Genomic DNA, 22,258 nt, shown 5'->3' with positions numbered 1-22,258 from the left:
CATGATTTGCTTTGTCTTACCAAAACCTTGCATTTCATTTGTGATGAATGCTATCAATTTGAGTGTCTCAAGCGCAAAGCATATTTGACCTGTCAAAAAGGCAACTGTAATACTTGCACGTACACACGCACACAAACACAACAGTTAAATATACTCAAATTCACACGAAAGTTCCTAACAAACCATCCCAGGAATTAACCAAATGTCATGCTCTCCATTAAATAGGGGGCATGCCCGGTTTGGGGATATAAAGCATTAGGGGGTAAACACAGAAAACTGAGAAAGCTATCTTATCCCACTCCATCTCCCAAACACATGAAATGATGCTGTTGAGTGAACAGTTGAGAAGAGGGGTTTAATGAGTAAGCCTATATATAGGCCATCATCAGAGACTCCCTATCTCACCTTYTAGCCTTTCAGGTGAATATTACACAAATGAGAAGATAGCGATTTTGGCTCCCAGAATGTTTAGGATGGGGTTTGGGGATAATGTTCTTCAAAAGAGTCTTTCTCTGGTTTTCAGAGTGTTTTTGGAACACTAGGCATGATCTTAGAAACTTTCAAACAGCTCTAAGGGACTTCAACTCCATACAGGTTTCTATCTCTTAGTTCTCTCTGAGGTCAAAAGAGAGTAAAGAGTTGAACTAAATTTTAAATGTTTTATTAAATCAAAGGTAAATAAATAAGGTACATTTGTGGCTATAGTGGCTAGCAACAATATTGGCTTACTGGCTTTAGGTTAGAGTAGCCATATAGATAAACCAGGTAAAAAATTTGTCAAATAATGTATTTACTTACCTCACTCAGCAAACTAAAACCCTTTCTCAAACAGCTTTCTTCTTGGTTCTTCCATTGCACAACCTCTAGGCCAAAATCAAACTAGCCCTTTCAATTTCGAGTGTCCCTCTAGCATTGCTTGCTAGCAGTATTAGCAGTTATGCAGAATTGCACTAATTGTAAATAATTTAGTGACATTTCGTGACCTTGGGACTATCAGGTTCTATTTGGCATTAAATTTTTTTTTTTTTATAATAGTTATTCACATAGAGTTGCTCTTTATGTGGTCCTTGACATGTCAGATAAAAAAAGAAGTACATTTACGATGAAAGAAATGAAAAATTAGGAAGTTCTATCTGTGCAAACACCTTTTAACTTGGTGCTATAAGGTTCTATCAGCAATCCAATCACACAATGCTGGGTTGTCAATCCAAATAATTGTATGCGGGGTGAAATACTTATTGAGTCATGAAAGAGGAAGACATCACAAAACAGTTCTGAGATCTGGGACTTGAAGAATACTCACAATCTCAAAACTATACATTTTGCAAACAGAACCTTATAGTCCCAAGTCCTTGATTATTTTTATCATAGGTTCTGGTCCTCATTTTAAATGACTTAGATTCATTTTCACCACATTTTCAGAAAAATGGCCATAAGCTCTTTATGGTCAAATCAAATAAATACATGTGCCTTAGAGGATATTTAATGGCCCTTTGGAGAGGCATTGTTGTTTTCCTCTTGTTCTATACCAATACAAAAATCTTCATGGAAGGGGTATTTCACAAAAAGTTACAAACTTACCACATTTTATTGATAACTAGCAAGTAGTTTACTGACTTTGGGTGTCAGAAATCAGAAAGAATATATCCGCTTTAACAAATGTGTGATGAACATGAATGAATATATTTGATGATGTGATTAGAAAGAAAGAAGGGTATTATCTTTATTTAGTCATTAAATGTCTGTACTTTTCTATTGAAATAATTTWAACATTCTGTGCCAGACTGACCCCAGATTGACATTTCAGAGCCATAAGATTATATCTGCAATTGCACCCCCCTAAAAAAATGATTTACAAATGTTTAAGTATTTTGATACTCTGTACATTAGGTACCTTTGATTTTAGTTTAAGCAAAGATTATCTATTATATTGACAAGATAGTCGACTGACCGCTCTAACGTTGGAAATACATGTTCTCGAAGGTGAAAGGCAGGTGGGAGGAGGTGAGATCAGGTGGCACTACTCTAGCCAATCAGAGGGCAGATACGCATGTGAATAACAGGCACAACTTCAATATAACTATTACAAAATGTATATTAGATCAAATAAGCCTCACGAAGCAAATTAGCCATTACATTTTTTGTTGACCAAATTCGACACTCTCTCATTCCTCACTTCCTGGTCTTATTTTCCTGGACAGATTTTGGGCGGAGTAAACCCTTTCGCGTCACCTCTTCCTCTCTGGTTTGAGCAGACATACTTCCTGTGTGCTGTAAATTTATGGAAAAGTCTAAGTGGGTTCCTTGGGATAAGCAACTCCAAAGTCACCACATTGAAGTTGAAATGTTAAACATTTAAAGCTGGAATTTGTAGCGGTGAAACTGCCATGTCCATTTGCAGTGGTGTAAAGTACTTAAGTACAAATAGCTTTTTGGCACTACTTAAGTATCTGTACTTTACTATTTATATTTTTTACAACTTTTACTTCACTACATTCCTAAAGAAAACGATGTACTTTTTTCTCCATTCATTTTCCCTGACACTCAAAAGTGCTCGTTACATTTTGAATGCTTAGCACTACAGGGAAATTGCCTAATTCACACACTTATCAAGAGACCATCCCTGGTCATCCCTACTGCCCCTGATCTTGGCAGACTCACGAAACACATGCTTTGGTTGTAAATTATGTCTGAGTGTTGGAGCATGYCCCTGGCTATCTGTACATTTAAAAAACAAGAACATGATGCCATCTGGTTTGTTTGAAATTATTATACTATTATTATATTAAAACCAAATACTTTTAGACTTTTACTCCAGTAGTATTTTACTGAGTGACTTTCACTTTTACTTTAGTCATTTTCTATTAAGGTATCTWTACTTTTACTCAAGTATGACAAATGGGAACTTTTTCTACCACTGTCCATTTGAACTATTTAAACAACAAAGACGCTACTTCAAACAACGAACACTTGGACATCATTGCATGAGGGATAGAAGAGCAGAGTGTGGACTGCACCTTTTTTTAGGGTAGGGGTTAAGATAAGGGTAAGGATGTCCCAAGGAACCCGCTTAGCATCTGCTGTAAATTTACAGAGTTCAATTTTTTTCTCAAATTTCCATTTGCATCTGTTTTCATTATAGTGTCTGTAAATAATTTTTTTCCCTTACTTTTGATTTTTAAAAAGGCAAAATAAAGTAAATATGAATATTTTAATTCAACTTTAAAAGTAACATTAATTGTATTGAATGTTTTGTAAATATAAATATTTTTACAGTGTAACAAAAAAGTATCACAGATCAYATTGACAACAAGCCACAATGTCTTTAGGTGTGTCATTATTTACTACGTCCCACACGTGTCAGTTACAGCGAGGGATGGGGATGAAACCAGACAGAGGAGTGGCAGGGACATACAGTAGTAATCTCACAATTACTACCTTACTTTTGTTGACAGACAAAACAACAGCTTAGCCTGTCACGCAGAAAATGTGTGTGTGTGTGTGTGTGTGTGTGTGTGGAGAGAGATATGCATTGTGAACAAAGTGTGGGTTGCTATAATCCTGTTTAAGGCCTTTGCTGTCTATCTTTTGCTGACTCATAATGAAAACTGACAGTCTGAAATACTGTAGCTGTTTCAAGATGTGGGATCCGGGCGCAATAGGCTAAAGCTATATTCAGATAAAAAAAAATAGATCATATAGGCTATGACAAGAAATCACAGGAGGTTGGTGGCACCTTAATTGGATAGGACAGGCTTGTGGTAATGGCTGTGTGTGGAATGGTATCAAATACTGTACATCAAACAGTTTGATGCCATTCCAGTAGTTCCTTTCCAGCCTTTATTATGAGCTGTCCTCCCTTCCGCAGCCTCCACAGCAAGAAATATACTTGTCCAATGTCCACATCTTCAAAACAATCCAACTGCTTGGCCTCTCATTACAGAGAGAGGCTTGGGTCCATATACTGTAATTATAAGTATATTCTAGAATCCAAGATTATATTCTATAATTATATTCCTATCCTCGGGCCTGGGGTTTCCTCCACTGATTCAGAGTGTGCCAGTGACACAGAAGCTAAAGCCTTTTAGCGGTGTCAGAGCAAGGCTGGGGATGTCACAGGCTATGCCTGGCATTAGCAGTATAATGGCAAGGATTTGCTGATAAAACAGGGGCCTCCACTGCTAGTCTTTAGTGACTTAAGCGGCGCGTCCTTCCATAGCAGTCGGAGCTTTGTATCCATCCCAATATATCTCTCTCACTTTCCTCTCTCTTCCTTTAAGAGACTCTCACAAACGCACATACTGTTTTTCCTCCTTTATGACGATTAACTGGGAGCTCAGTAAGTATGCTCTTCGCCGTGTTCATTAAACATGGCACATTTGTTAGTTTATTTTGTTGGTTTAAGCAAATTCAACCCACATAAAGCTCAGCAAATGGGCATAGCAAACGGGCCATCATCTCAACACAAAATGGGTTCTTTTTTTTACCACTGTGGATTTCCAATCAAATCCAACTTGAGGACCGAACAATCCATTTTCTTTTGTACCCATGTCTGAATTTGCATGGCAATTTTGTTTATAACATACGGTCACAACCATGTGAATGACTGACTTCACCTCCAACTTATAGAATAGTAAAAAATAGACAAATACATTCATCACCAGAGATGTCATGAAGGTGTGTCAGCTTGTGAACCACAACGAGCTGCCTACAGTAATTCCTCTCGGTTGTGCTATGCAACGGACGCTCTTGAATTCATTGCCATGCGTCAGTGCCAGCTTTACAATTACCATTGTCTGATCAGTCATAGTTTACCCATTCATTACAAAGATAGGTAGAATAGCATAGTAAATGGGTCCTAAGGAGTTTCACACACACAATCAGGGAGATCTCCTGGTATCACCAAAGTCTCATGCACTGACTAACCCAGAATGAGAAGGCGATAAATGCACAGTGCTCAATCGTCAATTCACATTTCTACTCAAAATCATTAAGTGCTTTTTTTTTTTACCTCATGTTTTAGTTTTAGAACATGTTTTGTTTGTGCTACCATCTGTCTGTGTCATATATACAATAATTTAATAATTAAGGAGGAAATCTCTTGATCCCAATCTAAATATTGTGGAAGACAAGACAGCCCTTTGACATTTTTTCCTACGAGGCTCTGTTTGTTCACCAGTATTTACCCACGCTGGCATTTCTGTTGTTTGTCAATTTTCTTTATGAGTCTCTCATGTCTGTCGGAATGCAAACACTGACAACACCTTGGCCGCAGGGTAAAAGCTTGATATTTGCTGGGAAAACAGAAAAGATCATTACAAAAAAAAAGCTGACTYGAGTCCAAATGGTACCTTTCTTAATAGTATCACATCTCATGTGGAAATTAATGTAGGGGAAATGGCCCACACAATATACAGGCATTGATTGAAGCTCAATGTTAAATTCAAATCTCCCTACCATCATATCTAAGCCAATATGTCACCAATCTGAAAATGTACAGATCAACTTCATTGGAGGTACACAAGACAAGACACTCCCGACCACTCGTCATGAGCCACCCGTCCGTTACCAAGAACCACATACCAGATTTTTAACAGGGTTGTTAGCATTAGCGTCGTCACAATGTTTCTTGCCCAGAACTAGCTCAATATCTTGGCGTCGGATAAGAACGAGACTACAGCGTCCATACAGTGACCATTAGACTCGCCACCTTTCGGACTGAATAAGTTTGTAGGGGCAGTTTTGATTAAATGTACAGTCGTRGACAAAAGTTTTGAGAATGACACAAATATTAATTTCCACAAAGTTTGCTGCTTCAGTGTCTTTAGATATTTTTTGTCAGATGTTACTATGGAATACTGAAGTATAATTACAAGCATTTCATAAGTGTCAAAGGCTTTTATTGACAATTATATGAAGTTGATGCAAAGAGTCAATATTTGCAGTGTTGACCCTTCTTTTTCAAGACCTCTGCAATCCGCCCTGGTATGCTGTCAATTAACTTCTGGGCCACATCCTGACTGATGGCAGCCCATTCTTGCATAATCAATGCTTGGAGTTTGTCAGAATCTGTGGGTTTTTGTTTGTCCACCCGCCTTTTGAGGCTTGATCACAAGTTCTCAATGGGATTAAGGTCTGGGGAGTTTCCTGGCCATGGACCCAAAATATCGATGTTTTGTTCCACGAGCCACTTAGTTATCACTTTTGCCTTATGGCAAGGTGCTTCATCATGCTGGAAAAGGCATTGTTCGTCACCAAACGGTTCCTGGATGGTTGGGAGAAGTTGCTCTCTGAAGATGTGTTGGTACCATTCTTTGTTCATGGCTGTGTTCTTAGGCAAAATTGTGAGTGAGCCCACTCCCTTGGCTGAGAAGCAACCCCACACATGAATGGTCTCAGGATGCTTTACTGTTGGCATGACACAGGACTGATGGTAGCGCTCACCTTGTCTTCTCTGGACAAGCTTTTTTCCGGATGCCCTCAACAATCGGGAAGGGGATTCATCAGAGAAAATGACTTTACCCCTGTCCTCAGCAGTCCAATCCCTGTACCTTTTGCAGAATATCAGTCTGTCCCTGAAGTTTTTTCTGGAGAGAAGTGGCTTCTTTGCTGCCCTTCTTGACACCAGGCCATCCTCCGAAAGTCTTCGCCTCACTGTGCATGCAGATGCACTCACACCTGCCTGCTGCCATTCCTGAGCAAGCTCTGTACTGGTGGTGCCCCGATCCCGCAGCTGAATCAACTTTAGGAGACGGTCCTGGAGCTTGCTGGACCTTCTTGGGCGCCCTGAAGCATTCTTTACAACAATTGAACTGSTCTCCTTGAAGTTCTTGATGATCCGATAAATGGTTGATTTAATTACAGTCTTACTGGCAGCAATATCCTTGCGTGTGAAGCCCTTTTTGTGCAAATCAATGATGACGGCACGTGTTTCCTTGCAGCTAACCATGATTGACAGAGGAAGAACAATGATTCCAAGCACCACCCTCCTTTTGAAGCTTCCAGTCTGTTATTCGAACTCATTCAGCATGACAGAGTGATCTCCAGCCTTGTCCTCGTCAACACTCACACCTGTGTTAACGAGAGAATCACTGACATGATGTGGGCTGGTCCTTTTGTGGCAGGGCTGAAATGCAGTGGAAATGTTTTGGGGGGATTCCGTTCATTTGAATGGCAAAGAGGGACTTTGCAATTAATTGAAATTCATCTGATCACTCTTCATAACATTCTGGAGTATATGCAAATTGCTATCATACAAACTGAGGCAGCAGACTTTGTAAAAATTTATATTTGTGTCATTCTCAAAACTTTTGGCCACGACTGTATCATTTATCGCTCTCACATGCTCATTTCTGTCCATTAAGAACCAGCGATGTGCTACCTTTTTGTAGCATTTCTGACAATGCTAAATTGTGTGCCATGCTGTGCGCAGTCCAAAGAAAATTACATGATTGCTAACCTGGTTAGCTACGTGACTAAAGAAGTCTGTGTTCATAAAATCAACTGTTTTAGAGACTATTGTATTTGAACCAAGCAAGAATAATAAATGTTCAATCAGTACTGAGTGAATGAACAAAATTATTTTGGAACAAACGCTTCTAGACTGCCCATTTAAACTGTCTGTTGAAATCAATGTTTTAAGAGCAGGGTTCCTAGTGTAATGTTTAGAGTCACAGCCTGTTGATCTGAAGATTGTGGGTTTGCTTCCTGGAGGATACATTTTGTCAAATATTTTGTTTATAGTTTTGACAGCCCTCTCCCGGAAACACACTTATTTTCACTTATTAGGTTGCTCTTAAAAGAGCCTTTGGGTTCATGGAGTGGCAGACAAGTGGCAGTGAGTGTGGTGGTCTGTACTACTACGTGTGTCTTGCTAGAACGGTGAGACCAGCTCTCAGACTCTCAAGGAAGTGATCGTTGCCCTCATCTGTGAGATGCACGCCATCCCTACGGTACTGCCCAGGACTTTATGGCAGAGTGGCGGATTGTGGGCATGCGCCTGTCACAGAGAAATGCAAGCTGCCCCATGTGGAGCTGACAAACGACTTACAGTGTATGCCAATTCAAAGCCTACACATGGTACTTTGCACACTACCAATAAAACATTTATGTTCTGTTCTAAATCTGTGAGTACTCCCATCTGTTTTCATATTTATACAGCCATTTATAAATGTGGGAATGTATGCTCTTTCACTGGAGTTGGACAGCTGTGTGCAGAATTACTAAGAACATTTGTAGCTAAAGGATTTAGAGCACATATCCAATGTCAGATTTGTAAATGTGTATATAATTTTTCTTAAGAGTGTTTTGTACTTGTCTAATGTTATATTTCACAGGTGTTTCTCAACAGGGTTTGTTTCAGGATTCACCAAAATTGCTCTTGACGAGCCACAGGGTTATGCATGTTTTTATTTATTCAAGCCCAGTGCTACCACACCTGGTTCTACTACTCAGCTGTTCACCATGAATAGTCGAATCAGGTGTGGTAGAAAAGCCTGCATAAACCTGTAGATTGTCAAGAGCAATTATGGCCATCCCTGAATTGTATTTACTAAGTTTACTATATCTGATGAATTTGGTTGTGCACTTTATATTTAGTGATAACTCACTTTTGTTTACAGACAATGTCGTACTAGGCCTTTTTTCAGTAAACTTTAAGGTACATGTTCATGCTAATGGGTACATGTTGATCATTTGTGTATTTTCCAGGAGCTTGCTCGATTGATTGTCTTAAGAGAGATCAGGGGGGGGGGTGGTTACAGTTGACTCCGAATTGGCTTAAATGGGTTTTTGATTTTTCATATAGATACACATATCATACACATACATACAGTACCAGTCAAAAGTTTGGACACACCTAGTCATTCAAGAGATTCTTTATTTTTACTATTTTCTACATTGTAGAATAATTGTGAATATATCAAATCTATAAAATAACACATATGGAATAAAGTAGTAACCAAAGTGCTAAACAAAGCAAAATATATTTTGTATTTGAGATTCTTCAAAGTAGCCACGCTTTGCCTTGATGACAGCTTTGCACACTCTTGGCATTATCTCAACCAGCTTCCTGAGGTAGTCGCATGGAATGCATTTAAACTCACAGGTGTGCGTTGTTAAGTTAATTTGTGGAATTTCTTTCCTTCTCAATGCGTTTGAGCCAATCAGTTGTGTTGTGACAAGGTGGGGGTGGTACACAGAAGATTGACCTATTTGGTAAAAGACAAAGTACACATTATGTCAAGAACAGCTCAAATAAGCAGAGAAATGACAGTCCATCATTTCTTTAAGACATGAAGGTCAGTCATTGTGGAAAATTTCAAGAACTTTCAAAGTTTCTTCAAGTGCAGTCAGTCGCAAAAACCATCAAGCGCTATGATGAAACTGGGTATCATGAGGTCCGCCACAGGAAAGGAAGACCTAGAGTTATAAGTTAAGTTCGTTCGAGGTAACTACACCTCAGATTGCAGCCCAAATAAATGCTTCACAGAGTTCAACAGACACATCTCAACATCAACTGTTCATAGGAGACTGCGTGAATCAGGCCTTCATGGTCGAATTCCTGCAAAGAAACCACTACTAAAGGACACCAATAAGAAGAAGAGACTTGCTTGGGCCAAGAAACATGAGCAATTGACATTAGACCGGTCTTTTGGTCTGTTTAGTACAATTTGAGATTTTTGGTTCCAATGATGATCTCTTCATGTGTGGTTCCCACCGTGAAGCATGGAGGAGGAGGTGTGATGGTGTGGGGGTGCTTTGCTGGTGACACTGTCTGTGATTTATTTAGAATTCAAGGCACACATGGCTTCCACAGCATTTTGCAGTGATACACCATCCCCATCTGGATTGCGCTTAGTGGGACTGTCACGGCCGTCGTCGGAAGGAGACCAAGGTGCAGCGTGGTGAGCGTACATTTTCTTTTATTATTGTAAATGTCGCCAACAAAACAAGAAACAAAGAAACAACCGTGAAGCTTAACAGGGCTATAGTGCCACTAACAAAGATAACTACCCACAAACACCAAAGGAAAAAAGGCTGCCTAAGTATGATTCCCAATCAGAGACAACGATAGACAGCTGTCCCTGATTGAGAACCATACCCGGTCAAAACATAGAAATACAAAACATAGAAATAAAGAAACTAGAATGCCCACCCTAGTCACACCCTGGCCTAACCAAAATAGAGAATAAAAGCCTCTCCATGGCCAGGGCGTGACAGGGACAATCATTTGTTTTTCAAAAGGACAATGACCCAACACACCTCCAGGGTGTTTACGGGCTACTTGACCAAGAAGGAGAGTGATGGAGTGCTGCATCAGATGACCTGGCCTCCACAATCACCCTACCTCAACCCAATTGAGATGGTTTGGGATGAGTTGGACCACCGAATGAAGGAAAAGCAGCCAACAAGTGCTCAGCCTATGTGGGAACTCAAAGACTGTTGGAAAAGCTTACCTCATGAAGCTGGTTGAGAGAATGCCAAGAGCGTGCAAAGCTGTCATCAGCGCAAAGGGTGGCTACTTTGAAGAATCTAAAAGATAAAATGTATTTTGATTTGTTTAACACTGTTTTGGTTACTACATGATTCCATGTGCTGTTTCATAGTTTCGATGTCCTGTAGAAAATAGTAAAAATAAAAACCCTGGAATGAGTAGGTGTCCAAACTTTGGACTGGCGCTGTATATATACAGTACATATTTACATTTTGGTGCTCATGAACTTCCTTTCTTTTTCGGCTTCAGWCCTATGACTACTTCTCACTTAAAAAATAGTTTGTTGTTTTTCATATTATTGAAATTTGACATATATTTTCAACCTTTAATAAATGTTCTACTATACTAATGAGATGGATTTACATCAGAGACAGGCAGACATTGTAGATCGGTTCACTAATCATTTTATTACAATTGAATGTTTTGATCAAGGCGTGAAAAAAGTAGACATTTGGCATGATTTGTATTGCAATAAAATGCCTATGCATTCTCATAGTGAAACAAAACAGAGATATCTCATAATTCACCATAACATAAAAACATGGACGGATTGAAGAAGATCAGTGGTTGAGATGGTTGACACAGCATATCACACGGCGAGATACATGATGAAACAGGGAACAAGATATGGCCCAAGTCTCTCAAACATGTAGTGGTGTATGTAATTCAAACAGCAGTTCCTTGGTGTATTAAGTGTCCTAGCACCGTGACAACCTAAAAGGTTGAGAAATTCAAACACACCCTCAAAAAAAGAAAACAGACTGCAACATGGATATTTTCCCACAGATTAGACAGACACATAGACACTTGTCCCCAAAGCAAGCCGTATACATCTAGAAGGGTGGGCTTGTCCAACATGTATTGATGAGAGTGCCAAGTCACATAAGCACCTGTCAAAACTTGTCTCTTCCTTTCTTCTCTCGCCTTTTGATCTAGCTCTCTCCCCCTCTCGTACCCATACCCCCATTCTCTCTCCCTTCTTCGCAAACTTTCTTTGACGGGGAGAGGAAAAAATGTAAGCTTTGGATCTCTGATTGATTACACACAGAACCCGGAGCCGAACGCAGAGAGGGGAGGCACCGGTTCATTTTCCATTTTAAATAAAGATGGAAAATCAGGGAAACTGCCAGGGCTATTCATTTGATCTGAATGGAACTTCAATAAAGCAAATACAAAGACAGCTATTTCAGTTCATCATTGGGAGGTATTCCCCAAGCAACCTTTTGTCTTGGGCCCTGACAGGCTGGAACTGTTATTTTAGCCCGCCAGAGCGCTCTATATTAAATCAATATATAATATTACCAAAGTCGAAACTATACCCCAGCTACATGAAGCGTATATTTCTCAACCGCTGATGACAATGTCCCATTTGTCTCTCTATCACAATACATTCTTGCTGATTCTTCTGCCTTCTCCCCAGTGCAAATGTATGTAATACTAGTTTCTTTCACATTGAATACCCTCGGGGAAATGTGTCTTGTGTCTCCCATCAAACAAGCGTAACATTACATGCTAGCAAGCTCTATTAAAGTGTTACACAGGGGGAAATATTGAAAGTATTTGATTGTATTAAGTTAATAGCTATTGTCTCAATTAATAGCTCATATTTTCCATGATTAATTAAAAACATTGATTGTCACAATTAAGGAAGTCCCTACCAGTGACAACACTGCACATCTCAACACTGAGGCTTAAGCAGTTGGGTCTAATATATCCCTCAGTATTTGATTCATTCTGTGCATGAGGATGGTGTCAGAGGCTTTCTGTTGGGTGTGTCTGCCATCTACTGGTAGATGTATTCAATGCAGGGCAACATAAAATCTGCTGTGCATAGAAAATATCCTATTACAGTGATATTATAATTATGGAAATAAAATGAGGTTGGTATTGGGAATTTCCTAGATTTGAGTGCACTCTGCAGAGGTAATTAAAATCTTTGGACCGTAGTAACCTAGGAAAGAAGTAGAAGGTAGTTTATAAGGTATATCGCTTATCTGAAGTCCACGGTCAGGAGGATAATAATCGACCTAGAAACTTAATCTTCATCCAGCTGGTTCAGGCCAGTCAGTATCACATATTGATAATTGCTCGAATGCTAGAGGGGGATGGGAGAAAGATCAAAAACCCATAGGTGAGCTAAAGAGCATTTATTTGAGACACTTACAATCTATCACATACTTTAGCTAACAATTAAGGGACAACGACACGAAGACATCATACGAGCTTGAACTATTTGTATGTAATCCTACTCGACAACTCCAACTCTAAAGCTGTGATGTAATTATCCAATGTTAAGTAGTGCTGTGAAAAAGTATTTGCCCCCTTTTTGATTTTCTCTATTTCTGCATATTTTGGACACTGAATGTTATCAGATCTTCTACCAAAACCTAATATTAGGTCAAGGGAACAAATAATAAAGACATTGATACTTTATTCATTTATTTCATAAACAAAGTTATGCAACACCCAATGATCCTGTGTGAAAAAGTAAGTGCCCCCTTATACTCAGTAACTGGTTGTGCCACCTTTAGGTACAATGACTCCAACCAAACACTTCCTGTAGTTGTTGATCAGTCTCTCACATCCCYATGGAGGAATTTTGGCCCACTCTTCCATGCAGAACTGCTTTAACTCAGCGACATTTGTGGTTTTTCGAGCATGAACTGCTCACTTCAGGTCCTGACAGAACATCTCATTGGCTTTAGGTCTTTCACGGCACTATATTGGACATAACTCAGCTGTCTAGTTTCCACACACACTGAGAGCTCTCACCTCTTCCCACCGTTCAGGAGGTCCAAAGCCTCATTGATCTGATCCAGGGTCAGAGTGTGGGTCACAAACACACCCAGCGTAAGTTTCTTGTTCATGTACTCCGCAACGAGTTTGGGGACCCTCTTCACACTCTTCCACCCTGTTGGAAAATGACACCATGTGCATGTGTATATGTTCATTGTTTGGTCATATATTTCATATAGACATATGAAGTACATTGGTAACACTACACCTGAACCCTTCATTTTTATTTGTATTTATTTATTTCACCTTTATTTAACCAGGTAGGCTAGTTGAGAACAAGTTCTCATTTGCAACTGCGACCTGGCCAAGATAAAGCATAGCAGTGTGAACAGACAACACAGAGTTACACATGGAGTAAACAATAAACAAGTCAATAACATGGTAGAAAAAAAGAGAATCTATATACAATGTGTGCAAAAGGCATGAGGTAGGCAATAAATCGAATAATTACAATTTAGCAGATTAACACTGGAGTGGAATAAATCGCTCAGATGATCATGTGCAAGAGAGATACTGGTTGCAAAGAGCAGAAAGTAAATAAATAAAAAGAGCAGTATGGGGGGTGAGGTAGGTAAATTGGGTGGGTAGTTTACAGATGGACTATGTACAGCTGCAGCGATCGGTTAGCTGCTCGGATAGCAGATTTTTAAAGTTGTTGAGGGAGATAAAAGTCTCCAACTTCAGAGATTTTTGCAATTCGTTCCAGTCGCAGCCAGCAGAGAAATGAAGGAAAGGCGTCCAAATGAGGTTTTAGCTTTGGATGATCAGTGAGACACACTGCTGGAGCCGGTGCTGCGGGTGGGTGTAGCCATCGTGACCAGTGAACTGAGATAAGGCGGCACTTACCTAGCATAGCCTTGTAGATGACCTGGAGCCAGTGGTCTGACGACGAACATGTAGCGAGGGGCCAGCCGACTAGGGCATACAGTGCAGTGGTGGGTCGATAAGGTGCTTTAGTAACAAAACGAATGGCACGCGTGATAAACTGCATCCAGTTTGCTGAGTAGAGTGTTGGAAGCTATTTGTAGATGACATCGCCGAAGTCGAGGATCGTGTAGGACAGTCAGTTTACTAGGGTAAGTTTTGGCGGCGTGAGTGAAGGAGGCTTTGTTGCCGGAATAGAAAGCCGATTCTTGTTTGATTTGGATTGGAGATGTTTGATAGGAGTCTGGAAGGAGAGTTTGCAGTCTAGCCAACACCTAGGTACTTATAGATGTCCACATATTCTAGGTCGGAACCGTCCAGGGTGGTGATGCTAGTCGGGCGTGCGGGTGCAGCAGCGAAGGTGAAAAGCATGCATTGGTTTACTAGCGTTTAGAGCAGTTGGAGGCCACGGAAGGAGTGTTGTATGCATTGAAGCTCGTTTGGAGGTTAGATAGCACAGTGTCAAGGAAGGGCCGGAGTATATAGAATGGTGTCGTCTGCGTAGAGGTGGATCAGGGAATCGCCGCAGCAAGAGCAACATCATTGATGTATACAGAGAAAAGAGTCGCCCGAGAATTGAACCTGTGGTACCCCCATAGAGACTGCAGAGGCGGACAACATGCCCTCCGATTTGAACACACTGAACTCTGTCTGCAAAGTAGTTGGTGAACCAGGCAAGGCAGTCATTAGAAAACGAGGCTACTGATCTGCCGATAAGAATATGGTGATTGACAGAGCCGAAAGCCTTGGCCAGGTCGATGAAGGCTGCAACAGTAATGTCTTTTATCGATGGCGGTTATGATTCGTTTAGTACCTTGAGCGTGGCTGAGGTGCACGTGACCGGCTCGGAAACCGATTGCACAGCGGAGAAGGTACGGTGGGATTCGAGATGGTCAGTGATCTGTTTGTTGACTTGGCTTTCGAAGACCTATAGAAGGCAGGGCAGGATGGATATAGGTCTGTAACAGTTTGGTCCAGGGTGTCTCCCCCTTTGAAGAGGGGGATGACCGCGGCAGCTTTCCAATCCTTGGGGATCGATGATACGAAGGAGGGTTGAACAGGCTGGTAAGGAGGGGTGCGACAATGGCGGACAGTTTTCAAAATAGGGTTCAGATTGTCAAGCCCAGCTGATTTGTATGGTCCAGGTTTTCCAGCTCTTTCAGAACTGTCTATCTGGATTTGGGTAAAGGAGAAGCTGGGGAGGCTTGGGCGAGTAGCAGCGGGGGGCGGCGGGGCTGTTGGCCAAGGTTGGAGTCGCCAGGAGGAAGGCATGGCCAGCCATTGAGAATGCTGTTGAAGTTTCGATTATCACGGATTTATCGGTGGTGACCGTGTTATAGCCTCAGTGCAGTGGGCAGCTGGGAGGAGGTGCTCTTGTTCTCCATGGACTTTACAGTATCCAGAACTTTTTGGAGTTAGAGCTACAGGATGCGAATTTCTGCTTGAAAAAGCTGCCTTTGCTTTCCTGATGACTGCGTGTATTGGTTCTGACTTCCTGAACAGTTGCATATCGCGGGGGCTTTCGATGCTATTGCAGTTCGCCACAGGATGTTTTGTGCTGGTCGAGGCAGTCAGGTCTGGGAACAAGGCTATATCTGTTCTGGTTCTGCTTTTTGAACGGAGCCATGCTTGCCTAATATGGTGAGAGTAATTTAAAGAATGACCAGGCATCCTCAACTGACGGGATGAGGTCATATCCTTCCAGGGTACCCGGGCAGGTCGATTAGAAAGGCCTGCTCGCAGAAGTGTTTTAGGGAGCGTTTGACAGTGATGAGGGGTGGTCGTTTGACCGCGGACCCGTGGCGGATACAGGCAATGAGGCAGTGATCGCTGAGATCTTGATTGAAGACAGCAGAGGTGTATTTGGAGGGCAGGTTGGTCAGGATATGTCTATTAGGGTGCCCATGTTTACGGATTTAGGGTTGTACCTGGTGGGTTCCTTGATGATTTGTGTGAGATTGAGGGCACAAGCTTGGATTGTAGGACTGCCGGGGTGTTAAGCATATCCCAGTTTAGGTCACCTAACAGAACAAACTCTGAAGCAGATGGGGAGCGATCAATTCACAGATGGTGCTAGGGCACAGCTGGGAGCTGAGGGGGTCGGTAGCAGGCGGCAACAGGAGAGACTTTTCTGGAGAAATTAATTTTTAAAATTAGAAGTCGAACTGTTTGGGCATAGACCTGGAAAGTATGACAGAACTTTGCAGGCTATCTCTGCAGTAAGATTGCAACTCCTCCCTTTGGCAGTTCTATCTTGCGGAAAGTGTTATTTTGGGTATGGAAATCTCAGAATTTTTGGTGCCTTCCTAAGCCAGGATTCGGACACGGCAAGGACATCAGGATTGGCAGAGTGTGCTAAAGCGGTGAGTAAGGCAAACTTAGGGAGGAGGTTCTGATGTTGACATGCATGAGGCCAAGGCTTTTTCGATCACAGAAGTCAACAAATGAGGGTGACTGGGGACATGCAGGCCTGGGTTTACCTCCACATCACCCGAGGAACAGAGGAGTAGTAGGATGAGGGTGCGGCTAAGGCTATCAAAACTGGTCGCCTAGAGCGTGGGGGACAAAGAATAAAAGGAGCAGATTTATGGGCGTGGTAGAATAGATTCTGGGCATAATGTGCAGACAGGGGTATGGAGGGGGCGGGTACAGCGGAGGCAAGCCCAGGCACTGGGTGATGATAAGAGAGGTTGTATCTCTGGACATGCTGGTCTCAATGGGTGAGGTCACGCATGTGTGGGGGGTGGGACAAAGGGGGTATCAGAGGTACGGAGAGTGGAACTACAGGGTCCATTGCAAACCAAAACAATGATAAGATCTAGCCTGAACAACAGTATGCAAGGCATATTGATATTTGAGAGAGACATACAATAAGGCATAAAGTGATTGCAGGTCTTGATTGGGAGAGCTAGCTAAAACACAGGTAAGATAACACAGCAATAACAGGGTGTAGTCTAACACAGCAACAACAGGTAAAAATGTGCGACGACTAGGAGAGAGGGTCGGATTAACTACACACAGATCCTGAGTTAAAGCACAGAGCCGACAGATAAAACACAAATAAACAGAATGGAGTACCGTGAATTAATGGACAGTCAAGCATGCATCAGCTATGTAGCCAAGTGATCATAGTGTCCAGGGGGCAGCCGTAGATGGAGCAGGGAGGCCTCCACTAAGCTAGCACGCGGCGTTTAAAGTTAGTAAGGGGGTGGTCTGCTCAGACGGAGGGGGTCTGCTCAGACGTGGTCGTGTCGACAGAGAATCCAGAGAATCCAAGCCGAATGGCGAAAGAGAGGTTGTGAATGTAGAATTGTGTTTGCTAACTGGTGCTAGCTTCGTGGCAGTGGCGCTAACTGCGCTAGCTGCAAGCTAGCTGTGAGGATCAGAAGTAGTGGCTCGGGATTACGGCAGGAATCCGGCGTTGTTGTCGAGAGACAGTCCGATGCTGGTAATTGGTGAGTAATATCCAGGCTAATAACAGGGCTGGTGTCTGTGCAGAAGGTAAAAGCTACTAGCAGCGGCAAAAAAATGCCTAAATTAGCTTGAGCTGATTTAGACCAGTTGTGATGGATTGGCAGGGCTCTGTGTCGGCAAAAAAAAGGTCCAGTCCAATTGGCAAAGAGGTATTGTAGCCCAAGAATTCGCTGGTAGACCTCTTCGGCTAGCCGGCAGATGGGCCTAGCTCGAGGCTAGCTCAAGGCTAACTGGTGCTTGCTTCGGGACAGAGGTGTTAGCCAGTAGTAGCCACTCGGTTGCAGCTAGCTAGCTGTGATAATACGGTGTAATTGTCCAGAGCTTGCGTCAGGAATCCGGTGATGTGGTAGAGAAAAAGCAGTCCTATATGCTCTGGGTTGATATCGCGCTTGCAGACTGGCAGGTATTGGCCCGGTATTGAAGCTGGCTGTGTCCGAGTTAAGGGCGAAGACCGCAGCAGTGGCTAACTGACTACTAGCTAGTAGCTAGTTATCTGGCTAGCTTCTGATTGGGGTTACGGTTCTAAAGTATAAAAAAAATAACAGGTCCGTACCACATTGGGTGAGGCGGAATGTAGGAATGTATATTCAGTTCCTAGATGGAAAGTGAAATTAAAATATATACGAAATGTATACGAAAAATACGAATACTATTTACACAGGACAAAGACACATCCGACTGCTACGCCATCTTGGATTGTTTACTTCATCATAGGGGGTACAAAACGGCATTACAGATGACATGCATAGTCAAGATCGTTATTGTTAGCTTATGACAATTCACTTTTCACTGTTATGGTACAAACAATGTTTAGATCTGGCTTTAATATGTCTAATACCGTCAACTCACCTCCAAAGTATGTCCACTTCAGGACCACCAAGAGGTCTTCAGGGACTAGAGATATCTACCCTACCTCTGTCCATCCTACAACACAGACACCCCAGGCATCCTTACACCTCTCCAAGCAGCTCTCTGGAAGAAAAAGGAAAACATTTCAGAACTGAGACGGTTTGTCCATTAGCTATGTTATTCTGGCCATTTTTGTATACTGATAACACCAAACTATAGYTTGCCAATACCCACAACGATGGTGAGTGACCAAACAAACCGTCTTACCTGTAGCCAATTGCTTTGAATTTGACCATTTGAAAGGATGAAAAAAAAACAGAAGTCGAAGTCCACCCCTCCGCCGGACATCTCCACCAGCACCTCCTGGATGGGCTTGCTGTGGTCCTTGGGGTTCACAAACTCAGTGGCCCAAAACGCCTCAGCCTTGTCAAACTTGTCCGGATTGATATCCACTGAGATGATTCTGGCAGCCCCGGCAACTTTGCAGCCCATGACTGTAGCTAGGCCCACAGGCCCCAACCCGAGCACTACACATGTGGAGCCAGGATCAACCCGAAGAGGGTTATGGAATCCTTTATAATTGTCTTGACATCACATTTAAGCCTGTTGAGACACAAGACTGCACTTAGCACGAAACAGCACTGAAAGTACATACAGTACCAGTCAAAAGTTTGGACACACCTACTCATTCAAGGGTTTCTCTTTATTTTTACTTATTATTTTTTTTTTTACATTGTAGAATAGTGAAGACATCAAAACTATGAAATAACAAATGGAATCAAGTAGTAACCAAAAAAGTGTTAAACAAATAAAAATATATTTTATATTCTTCAAAGTAGAGCCTTGGGCTCCCAAGTGGCGCAGCGGTCTAAGGCACTGCATCTCAGTGCTAGAGGCGTCACTACAGTCCCTGGTTCAAATCCAGGCTGTATCACAACCGGCCGTGATTGGGAGTCCAGTGCACAATTGGCCCAGCRTCGTCCGGGTTTGGCTGGCATTGTAAATAAGAATTTGCTCTTAACTGACTTGCCTACTTAAATAAAGTTTAAAAAAAWWWATATATATATAAATAACACAAAAAATCCAAAATACCTTTTTTCTCCTCCATTTTTTAAGAAATGACAGCTTTGCACACTCTTGGCATTCTCTCAAGGTAGTCACCTGGAATGCATTTCAATTAACAGGTGTGCGTTGTTAAAAGTTAATTTGTGGAATTTCTTTCCTTCTCAATGCGTTTGAGCCAATCAGTTGTGTTGTGAAGATAGCGCTATTTGGTAAAAGACAAAGTCCACATTATGGCAAGAACATCTCAAATAATCAAGAGAAACGACAGTCCATCATTACTTTAAGACATGAAGGTCAGTCAATGCGGAAAATTTCAAGAACTTTCAAAGTTTCGACAAGTGTAGTCAGTCACAAAACCCATCAAGCACTATGATGAAACTGGCTCTCACGAGGACCGCCACAGGAAAGGATGCAAGGACTGACCATCCATAATATCAAATGTATAGTTTTAACCATGTTATACAGTGTTTGTTTACATTCACGTTATTGGAGTAAAACAAGCTTATATTTTGGGTTCTGATGGGGTACAATAATTGAACTAGCTCATGAGGAACTTATAAATTATATTCTTTAAGAATCAATGTGTATGTCATTCATTTAAGTCAAAACATGGATGTAGCAACTACGGATTCTAGCCTTAAGGTCTCAAAATAGCCTAGAACAGATCAATGGTAGAAGAATAACACAGTATGTTTATTACTGTATATCGAAATTTTTATTCACAAAAACATGATTCTTACTGGTTTACCTGGTGAGAATTTGGAGACTCCAGGGCCGACACCTTCCACCACGCCTGACCCCTTGTGGCCCAGAACCAGTGGGAAAAGCCTCAGGTGCATGCGTACACCAGTCTCATAGAGGTACCCCTAGTCAGCGTGGCACATTCCACTTGCTGCAATCTCTCCATCAACAGAAACAGAACACAGTTTATTTTTAGGTTAATATCCCTGTGAGCACTAGGCTTTACATAAGCATTGGTCTGGGAAATGTTTATCTTAGGGGAAAGTTGTGGTTACCTTTATACACACTTTGTGAGCCTTAGGTGGGGCAACCTCCACTGTCTCAATAGACATGCTCCCACGCTACTGCTGCCTTGCACTTGATCACCTGGGGTAATAGTAATAGATTCAATATATGCATTATATAGAGATTTCCTCAGATTAAAAAAAATWAAAAAAATGGGTGCTTTATTACACAGACGGCTACTGCATGGGCTTACAACAAGACAGACGAGTCATTGCTTACCTGGCTCTCAGTGTTCATTATAACTTCTTCCAGATGTGAGTCTAGGGGAAATAAAGCACGTCAACAAGTGGGCAGATAAATGTAAATACTTATAGGCATGACAGTTGCAGTTCTGTCAAACATTTACACTTTACAGAGGTTTCAGTTAMGCTAGCTCTAGTCCAGGTTGTTACGTGTGGCTCGAAGCTCAAGTTGCACTCAATGATGTGTATAAACCCTGGATTTCTGATGCTATGTAAGGGCCAATGAGAGGCTTTGAAGCCACCAGTGCAATATTGGCACTCCCCAGAAGGAGCAGTCCTCCATAGGAATTAATGGAATTCCACAGTATTTCAACAAAATGTTACAAGGATAAAATTACACGGATTTAAGTCATTCTTTGTTGCAACATAAGTACTCTCCAAAAAGACTATGGGATATGTTTTTATATGTTTTTTTTTCATTTTAAAATGTTCAGTTTACTTTAAAAGTATACATTAAAGATGGACTCCGCAGTAGAGGAAACAGTGTCACTGACCGCTACACGGCTGTTGTTATTGTTTTGTTGACGAAGCGGAGGTGAGGAACGTTGCACAACATGGCGGGAAAAAATTGCAGTACATGTTCTATCACGCTGCAATGATGTCCGGGGGGGCACTGTTAGTTGTTTTCAGTGTACTTCTTTGTTGTTGTAATATCGCAAACGAATGTGGTAGTTTCACCATTAAGGATTCCAGCTTTAAGGTGTCTGTAATAGAATATGCTTATCAAAAATTAATGTAGACATTAATAAATGCATTTCTATAGCTTCAAAATATCATTATTTTTTACGACGGAGGAGGAATAATAAAATGGCTGCACCGTGGCTTCAAAACAGCGCCACTGTCAGTTATCTAGGGTTAATACTGTAATGAAACAGCAGGAAGCAAGCCCGAGGTCCGGCGCGCTATCGACTGTGCCGCAAAAGCATGCTCGAGTCGATTTCCGCGCTTATAAACCAGGGTCGTTACAATACATATCATTGGTCTCAGGTAACGCCCTGGACAAAAGCTACGCAATGCAAAGGGGGCACACAATTGCAGTTTTAAACAAATTAGTATTTACATTTTTTAAATTCTTATACAGCCTTAATTAAATTAGCCTTCTCTAAAGAATATGTAAAGAAAGCATGTGTCTTCTCTCAAAAGTCTTACTGTTGACTTGGTAGCAAATCCAGTTCCAGACCTTGCAGCGTTGTCAAACTGGGTGTGCGGTGTTCTCAGGCAGGGGATAATCTCAATTGTTTCATCCTCGCGCCCTCTTTCTTCTATGCGCGTCTCCTTCTTAAACCCCATTGGATGRGAAAGTCAGCGGTCCCGCACCACTAACCTTCTCCTCCAATGAATTTTGAGAAAGACACGAGGAAAAGACGCGCGGATAAGCAATTGAGGT

The 22,258-nt window shown here is 41.7% G+C and overlaps 1 pseudogene; it reads right to left on the bottom strand.

Annotated features, from left to right (window-relative positions):
- Nucleotides 1-10,885: 10,885 nt before the first annotated feature.
- Nucleotides 10,886-22,161, bottom strand: LOC111968191 (alcohol dehydrogenase class-3-like; annotated as a pseudogene).
- Nucleotides 22,162-22,258: the final 97 nt, after the last annotated feature.

The sequence above is a fragment of the Salvelinus sp. IW2-2015 genome, linkage group LG8 (assembly GCF_002910315.2).
Source record: "Salvelinus sp. IW2-2015 linkage group LG8, ASM291031v2, whole genome shotgun sequence".
Classification (NCBI taxonomy): Eukaryota; Metazoa; Chordata; class Actinopteri; order Salmoniformes; family Salmonidae; genus Salvelinus; species Salvelinus sp. IW2-2015.
This window is presented reverse-complemented; position numbering and strand designations above follow the sequence as displayed.